Source organism: Chrysoperla carnea, assembly GCF_905475395.1.
Source record: "Chrysoperla carnea chromosome X unlocalized genomic scaffold, inChrCarn1.1 SUPER_X_unloc_79, whole genome shotgun sequence".
NCBI lineage: Eukaryota > Metazoa > Arthropoda > Insecta > Neuroptera > Chrysopidae > Chrysoperla > Chrysoperla carnea.
The window spans coordinates 1-9,853 of record NW_025408210.1 but is presented as its reverse complement, the minus strand read 5'-3'; the positions used below and the strand labels follow the sequence as shown (position 1 = coordinate 9,853).

The 9,853-nt window shown below is 22.9% G+C and overlaps 2 non-coding genes across 2 annotated transcripts; both read left to right on the top strand.

Moving 5' to 3' along the window:
* The first annotated feature begins 2,909 nt into the window (after positions 1–2,909).
* Positions 2,910–3,028, top strand: LOC123304679. Its single transcript, XR_006536677.1, has one exon. It is a non-coding gene; the product is annotated as a 5S ribosomal RNA (ribosomal RNA).
* A 6,364-nt stretch (positions 3,029–9,392) lies between these two features.
* Positions 9,393–9,511, top strand: LOC123304675. Its single transcript, XR_006536673.1, has one exon. It is a non-coding gene; the product is annotated as a 5S ribosomal RNA (ribosomal RNA).
* Positions 9,512–9,853: the final 342 nt, after the last annotated feature.

The following is a 9,853-nucleotide window of genomic DNA, read 5'->3' as shown; positions in this document are numbered from 1 at the left end:
TTATAATAATAATACATCGATCATAGGCCTTTTAATAAAAGGCCACAAATTTATTTAAAATAAGAGTAAAAATTATTTTTATAAATAATATATTATAATATTTTTTTAAAGAATCAATTTAAATAATTATAAATTAATGATTCTTTTTTTTTTTTTTCTTTTTTATATGTTATTATGGAAATAATTCATCATATTATGATGACATTTAGGTAACATATTATAAGAATATTCATAAAATATTATCAAAATAATATTGTATTATGATGATATTTAGACAAAATATTATAAGAATATACACAAAATATTATCAAAATAATATCATTAGATAACAAAACTGTTCATGATACTCATACCTTTACTAGAGATAAAAGTATCAGGATGCACTTGTATTAATACATATTATCACAACATCACAAAATATTTTTTAAAAGGAAAAATTTTTTAAAAATTATTATAAAATTTGATTGAATTAAATTTCAATTTATTTTTTTAATAATTAAAGAAAAAAAAAAGCATATAAACTTTCTATTGAAAATGTTATTTTCAACTAGATGGCCAAGTGAACTTTGTTACACAAACAATATATGACGTATTCGTTATTTAAATAATCAGTATCCTTTGATATTATATCAATACGTTACTCTCTTCTTTTGATACATATTAATAAAATTTCAATTTATAAGATTTTATGTCAATTATATAAATAATATTATAAATTTTCTAAATACATAAGTTAAGTAACAAAAAATTTGAATAACAAGATAAATTTATATATTATGTTTTAATACTCGATACTATAATATATCGCATCCGTTACCAATTATTCGGTATCCTTTGATTTATACACAGAATGAACCAAAAATATGTATCAAATTTATTTTATTTATTTATATATTTAATATTATTATTATTATTTTATATTACAAAGTTTCTTAACGAAGCTTACAATGATTTCTCATATCGTACTTAACAAAATTATTTAGATCATATAAAATTTAAATTGTTAAAAAATTTTTATATTTATTATTATTATTTATTTTTATTAAAATTACATAACATAAAATTAATAATATTTTAATAATTATATAAATTAATTCTTATTTAAAATAATCTTATATTAATCTCAACAAATACTCTAATAATATATTTTGTCATAAATTTTTTTATATTTAAAATAAATATTATAATATATAAATACTTATATCAGTATAAAATTTCTTTATATAATTATAAAAAAATTAATTTAATAGTTAATTATTGATATTAATGCATAAATAAAAGTATTTTCTAATGAAATATATTTTGTCAATGTTCGATTAACACATTTCATAATAATACGTTTTCATTATTGACAAAAAAAGTTTTTCTAAAAATGAAATCTTATACTATAATATATATATTTATATATTAAATTTTTTAATTATTTATATACTAATAATTTATAATAAATCGATATTAAATAAAAAATAAAAATATATACTTTTTAAGTTTACCTTAAAAATATTATTGTTTTGTATGATTGAAATAATTAATATTAAACTATGTTTATTAATAATTGTTAATAAAAAAATTAAATATATTTTAATTTATAAAATAAATATTATTATTAAATTTATAATTTATTATTTTATATATTATAGAAATTGAAAAAATAAATCATGTTTACTACGACAGTAAATTAGAAATACTATTTAATTTTTATGTGTTTTCTACATGGTACTTTGACTTACATAGGGACTTATATTATTGTGAATAATGATATAATTGAAAACCTTTATTTTTTATTTGATAGAATTATTATATTTTATCATTTAAATATTTATAATAAATACATTATTTTTATAAAGTAAAAAATATGGCCGAAGAAAATTCTACAGCTGTTGCAGCAACTGCGGTTACTGCTGCTTCTACAACACCAACAAAAAAAGCAACAGCTTCTGGTGCTAAACGTACAAAACAACATTCAAAACCAACACATCCACGTACATCAGAAATGGTTGTTAACGCAATTAAAAATTTAAAAGAACGTGGTGGTTCATCATTACAAGCAATTAAAAAATATTTAGCTGCAAATTATAAAGTGGATTCTGATAAAATTTCACCATTTATTAAAAAATATTTAAAAGCTGCTGTAACTGAGGGAGCCTTGGTACAAACTAAAGGTAAAGGTGCATCTGGTTCATTCAAATTGGCTGCTTCCGCTTCATCTAATTCTTCAGCTAAATCAAAAGTATCCAAAAAAGAAAGTGGAGCAAAAGGTTCAGCAAAGAGTGCTAAAAGTAAACGGGCACCAAAAGAAAAGAAAGCCACAACTACATCATTGGCAGCCAAAAAGCCTAAAGCAAAAAAAGCGACTCCATCATCATCAACTGCTGCTAAAAAAGTTACTGCAAAATCATCAGCGGCATCAAAAAAAGCACCAGTTAAAGCAAAACCAGCAAAAAGTACAAAATCCGCTGCCAAAAGTAGCCCTGCTCGTAAACCGAAAGCACCAAAAGCTAAGAAAGCTTCTGTTGCCAAATCATCTCCTACAAAAATTAAAAAAGCAGCACCAAAAAAGAAATGATCTGTTACTTTAATAATATATTGAAATATTTCATTATTTTTGCTAAAAAATGAAAATAACATAGGCCTTAATACAGGCCACAAATTAATATTTGATAAGAGTAAATTATTTTTTGTATAAATATTTTATAAAATAATAGTTTAGAAACATTTGCCACAGTCAGTACCACGGATGGGTGGCCACTTGAGAATACTGTGTGCGGTTGCATTTTTATTTAAAATATATGGTATAATAAATAAGTATATATTTAAATTGATTACTTCATTGAAAATTTTAATAATATACTTTAATATTAATGATATTTATGAAAAATATATATTTGTAAAAATTTTCATTTATTACTGGCAACAGCCATACCACGTTGAAAACACCGGTTCTCGTCCGATCACCGAAGTTAAGCAACATTGGGCACAGTCAGTACTTGGATGGGTGACCGCTTGGGAACACTGTGTGCGGTTGCCTTTTTATATTAAAAATATAAATTATTTTTCTTCTTTTCTTTTTTTTTACACACCATATATAAATATATGTTATTTAGAAATGTAAACCTTTTATATTATTCATCAACAAATAAATATTATTTTTTGTATAAAATTTTATTGCATTTATAACTCATATCATGGTTACTTTAAAGCGAGAAGTTTTTTTAATATTTCAAATGAATATAAAATAATATAAATTTTATGAAATTTATTTATTTTTAGAAATAGCAATCGCTTATAATTATAACAAAATTTTAATAATGTTTAATTTTATTTCAATAATTTATATTTATATATATATATATATATATATATATATATATATATATATATATTTTTTAATAAAAATAATATACTCTTATTTAATAATATATGTTGGTCCTATATATAGGACCGAAAATATTTCTTATTTGTTTTTTTTTTTTTAAATTGTCATTTAAAACGCTTATGCACGTTCTCCACGAATACGTCTTGCCAATTGTATATCCTTAGGCATAATTGTAACACGCTTTGCATGAATTGCGCATAAATTGGTATCTTCAAATAAACCTACTAAATAGGCTTCACTAGCTTCTTGTAATGCCATAACAGCTGAACTTTGAAAACGTAAATCGGTTTTAAAATCTTGTGCAATTTCACGTACTAAACGTTGGAATGGTAATTTACGAATTAACAATTCAGTACTTTTTTGATAACGACGAATTTCTCGTAAAGCTACTGTACCAGGACGATATCTGTGTGGTTTTTTTACTCCACCAGTTGCTGGTGCACTTTTACGTGCAGCTTTCGTTGCTAATTGTTTTCTTGGTGCTTTACCACCAGTTGATTTACGTGCAGTTTGCTTGGTTCTAGCCATTTTCAAATAATAATGTTTTTACAAAAAAACACACAATTTTAAAAATTATATTCGACAATTTGATACTACAAAGTCAAATGTTTAAATGCGAAATAAATGTGTTGTATTTATATTTATATGAAATTTCAAAATTTTTGTTGTCATATCCTATTGGATAGCTATCAGAGTATGGACTAATCAAATTGTATAGGCGTGGCTTAAAAAATCTTTAATGCTTTATATAAAAAGGCACAATTGTACCGGCGCTCACATACATTACAATACTTGTGAGGTTAACACACGTGTTATCCGTTCGTTAAAATATTGTAAATAATTTTTTATTAAAATGACTGGCAGAGGAAAAGGTGGAAAGGGTCTTGGAAAAGGGGGTGCAAAACGTCATAGAAAAGTTTTGCGTGATAATATCCAAGGTATTACAAAACCTGCAATTCGTCGTTTAGCACGACGAGGTGGAGTAAAACGTATCTCTGGTTTAATTTATGAAGAAACACGTGGTGTACTTAAAGTATTCCTTGAAAATGTTATTCGGGATGCTGTTACATATACTGAACACGCAAAACGTAAAACAGTTACAGCTATGGATGTTGTATATGCATTAAAACGACAAGGTCGTACTTTGTATGGTTTTGGAGGTTAAGAAAATATAATAATTTACTTAAAATATTTAGTAAATTTATTAAAGAATATTTAATACATCCGATAAATTTAAACAGGCTTTCCTTTTTGGGAAGCCACTAATTTTATTTATATAAGAGTAAATAAATTTGTTAATAAATATAACATATTATATAATTTGTTTACAACAAATTATTTTGTTTATAACATACATTACCAAATATTTTTATTTTTTTTTTTTATTGTAATATATCTGCAATAATAAATTATAATTTGTATATTATCTATTTTATTTTACAATAACTTATTGAATTTTTGAAAAAATTTTATTATAAATTAATATACTATTATATTTTTTATATATACAAGTTAAGAGTAACAAGTATCGATAGGAGATTATCGAATTTATAACTAATAAAACATTTCGCCTTAATCAAAGAAAATAAAGATTTTGCTATACCATTTTTTATACTTTCAATAAATAATTTATTATTAAATTTTTATTATTTCATTTATTTTTTAAAATTATTAAAAATATTTTTCTAATAATTATAAGCGTACATAAACAAGTAGTAAATGTAAAATGAAAATAATAAAGGTAATGTAATGCATTTGCATTACACTGATTTACGATATATATTCCGCGATATCCTTTATTATATTTAAAATTAATAATATTGATATACTAATAATAGATATATTCAAGCTATTAATATATAAAATTTTATATTAAATATGATATTAATAATTGTTTATTTAATTTTTTTGTATATATAAAAATAATTTACTCTTATTTAAAAAATTTGATGGCTCTCTTAAAAAGAGAGCCGTTTTTATATGTTGATGTATTTTTATGTTATCAATTAAATAATATTTTCGATTTATTTATTTTGAACTTGTATATTTTGTAACAGCTTTAGTACCTTCACTAACAGCGTGCTTTGCCAATTCACCAGGTAATAATAATCGAACTGCGGTTTGAATTTCCCGACTTGTGATTGTTGAACGTTTATTATAATGTGCTAAACGTGATGCTTCAGCAGCAATACGTTCAAAAATATCATTAACAAAACTGTTCATGATACTCATAGCTTTACTAGAGATACCAGTATCAGGATGCACTTGTTTTAATACTTTGTAAATGTAAATTGCATATGATTCCTTGCGCTTCCTCTTCTTTTTCTTATCACTCTTTGATATATTTTTTTGAGCTTTGCCAGCTTTTTTTGCTGCTTTTCCACTTGTTTTTGGTGGCATTGTTACAAACAATTAATATACACAGATAGTTACAGAACACCAGTCAGTATATGTATGAGCGTGTCGTGTATACAACTAGCGTATTATATACGCGAAGATGGATATAACAATAAAAATGAATACTACTCTCTGATTGGCTGAAAATAATACTATAAGGTGATTGGTTTATTTTTAAAGTTTTATATTTTATAAATATTATAAATTAAAATACCCAAATAACATTTTAAACATTTATGTTACAATCCCCGTAACGTACACATCTGTGTGATTATATTTACAAAAAAAAATATTAATTAAATAAATTTATTCGCTATGTCTGGACGAGGTAAAGGTGGTAAAGTAAAGGGAAAGGCAAAGTCAAGATCAAGCCGAGCAGGATTACAATTTCCTGTTGGAAGAATTCACAGATTATTACGAAAAGGAAATTATGCTGAACGAGTAGGTGCTGGTGCCCCAGTATATTTGGCTGCTGTTATGGAATATTTGGCTGCAGAAGTTCTCGAGTTAGCTGGTAATGCTGCCCGTGATAACAAAAAAACACGTATCATTCCACGTCATTTACAATTGGCAATTCGTAATGATGAAGAATTAAATAAATTATTATCTGGTGTAACAATTGCTCAAGGTGGTGTATTACCAAACATTCAAGCAGTGTTATTACCAAAGAAAACTGAAAAGAAAGCATAAATTAAAAACATTGCATTAATTTTTATAATAATAATACATCGATCATAGGCCTTTTAATAAAAGGCCACAAATTTATTTAAAATAAGAGTAAAAATTATTTTTATAAATAATATATTATAATATTTTTTTAAAGAATCAATTTAAATAATTATAAATTAATGATTCTTTTTTTTTTTTTTCTTTTTTATATGTTATTATGGAAATAATTCATCATATTATGATGACATTTAGGTAACATATTATAAGAATATTCATAAAATATTATCAAAATAATATTGTATTATGATGATATTTAGACAAAATATTATAAGAATATACACAAAATATTATCAAAATAATATCATTAGATAACAAAACTGTTCATGATACTCATACCTTTACTAGAGATAAAAGTATCAGGATGCACTTGTATTAATACATATTATCACAACATCACAAAAAATTTTTTAAAAGGAAAAATTTTTAAAAAATTATTATAAAATTTGATTGAATTAAATTTCAATTTATTTTTTTAATAATTAAAGAAAAAAAAAAGCATATAAACTTTCTATTGAAAATGTTATTTTCAACTAGATGGCCAAGTGAACTTTGTTACACAAACAATATATGACGTATTCGTTATTTAAATAATCAGTATCCTTTGATATTATATCAATACGTTACTCTCTTCTTTTGATACATATTAATAAAATTTCAATTTATAAGATTTTATGTCAATTATATAAATAATATTATAAATTTTCTAAATACATAAGTTAAGTAACAAAAAATTTGAATAACAAGATAAATTTATATATTATGTTTTAATACTCGATACTATAATATATCGCATCCGTTACCAATTATTCGGTATCCTTTGATTTATACACAGAATGAACCAAAAATATGTATCAAATTTATTTTATTTATTTATATATTTAATATTATTATTATTATTTTATATTACAAAGTTTCTTAACGAAGCTTACAATGATTTCTCATATCGTACTTAACAAAATTATTTAGATCATATAAAATTTAAATTGTTAAAAAATTTTTATATTTATTATTATTATTTATTTTTATTAAAATTACATAACATAAAATTAATAATATTTTAATAATTATATAAATTAATTCTTATTTAAAATAATCTTATATTAATCTCAACAAATACTCTAATAATATATTTTGTCATAAATTTTTTTATATTTAAAATAAATATTATAATATATAAATACTTATATCAGTATAAAATTTCTTTATATAATTATGAAAAAATTAATTTAATAGTTAATTATTGATATTAATGCATAAATAAAAGTATTTTCTAATGAAATATATTTTGTCAATGTTCGATTAACACATTTCATAATAATACGTTTTCATTATTGACAAAAAAAGTTTTTCTAAAAATGAAATCTTATACTATAATATATATATTTATATATTAAATTTTTTAATTATTTATATACTAATAATTTATAATAAATCGATATTAAATAAAAAATAAAAATATATACTTTTTAAGTTTACCTTAAAAATATTATTGTTTTGTATGATTGAAATAATTAATATTAAACTATGTTTATTAATAATTGTTAATAAAAAAATTAAATATATTTTAATTTATAAAATAAATATTATTATTAAATTTATAATTTATTATTTTATATATTATAGAAATTGAAAAAATAAATCATGTTTACTACGACAGTAAATTAGAAATACTATTTAATTTTTATGTGTTTTCTACATGGTACTTTGACTTACATAGGGACTTATATTATTGTGAATAATGATATAATTGAAAACCTTTATTTTTTATTTGATAGAATTATTATATTTTATCATTTAAATATTTATAATAAATACATTATTTTTATAAAGTAAAAAATATGGCCGAAGAAAATTCTACAGCTGTTGCAGCAACTGCGGTTACTGCTGCTTCTACAACACCAACAAAAAAAGCAACAGCTTCTGGTGCTAAACGTACAAAACAACATTAAAACCAACACATCCACGTACATCAGAAATGGTTGTTAACGCAATTAAAAATTTAAAAGAACGTGGTGGTTCATCATTACAAGCAATTAAAAAATATTTAGCTGCAAATTATAAAGTGGATTCTGATAAAATTTCACCATTTATTAAAAAATATTTAAAAGCTGCTGTAACTGAGGGAGCCTTGGTACAAACTAAAGGTAAAGGTGCATCTGGTTCATTCAAATTGGCTGCTTCCGCTTCATCTAATTCTTCAGCTAAATCAAAAGTATCCAAAAAAGAAAGTGGAGCAAAAGGTTCAGCAAAGAGTGCTAAAAGTAAACGGGCACCAAAAGAAAAGAAAGCCACAACTACATCATTGGCAGCCAAAAAGCCTAAAGCAAAAAAAGCGACTCCATCATCATCAACTGCTGCTAAAAAAGTTACTGCAAAATCATCAGCGGCATCAAAAAAAGCACCAGTTAAAGCAAAACCAGCAAAAGTACAAAATCCGCTGCCAAAAGTAGCCCTGCTCGTAAACCGAAAGCACCAAAAGCTAAGAAAGCTTCTGTTGCCAAATCATCTCCTACAAAAATTAAAAAAGCAGCACCAAAAAAGAAATGATCTGTTACTTTAATAATATATTGAAATATTTCATTATTTTTGCTAAAAAATGAAAATAACATAGGCCTTAATACAGGCCACAAATTAATATTTGATAAGAGTAAATTATTTTTTGTATAAATATTTTATAAAATAATAGTTTAGAAACATTTGCCACAGTCAGTACCACGGATGGGTGGCCACTTGAGAATACTGTGTGCGGTTGCATTTTTATTTAAAATATATGGTATAATAAATAAGTATATATTTAAATTGATTACTTCATTGAAAATTTTAATAATATACTTTAATATTAATGATATTTATGAAAAATATATATTTGTAAAAATTTTCATTTATTACTGGCAACAGCCATACCACGTTGAAAACACCGGTTCTCGTCCGATCACCGAAGTTAAGCAACATTGGGCACAGTCAGTACTTGGATGGGTGACCGCTTGGGAACACTGTGTGCGGTTGCCTTTTTATATTAAAAATATAAATTATTTTTCTTCTTTTCTTTTTTTTTACACACCATATATAAATATATGTTATTTAGAAATGTAAACCTTTTATATTATTCATCAACAAATAAATATTATTTTTTGTATAAAATTTTATTGCATTTATAACTCATATCATGGTTACTTTAAAGCGAGAAGTTTTTTTAATATTTCAAATGAATATAAAATAATATAAATTTTATGAAATTTATTTATTTTTAGAAATAGCAATCGCTTATAATTATAACAAAATTTTAATAATGTTTAATTTTATTTCAATAATTTATATTTATATATATATATATATATATATATATATATA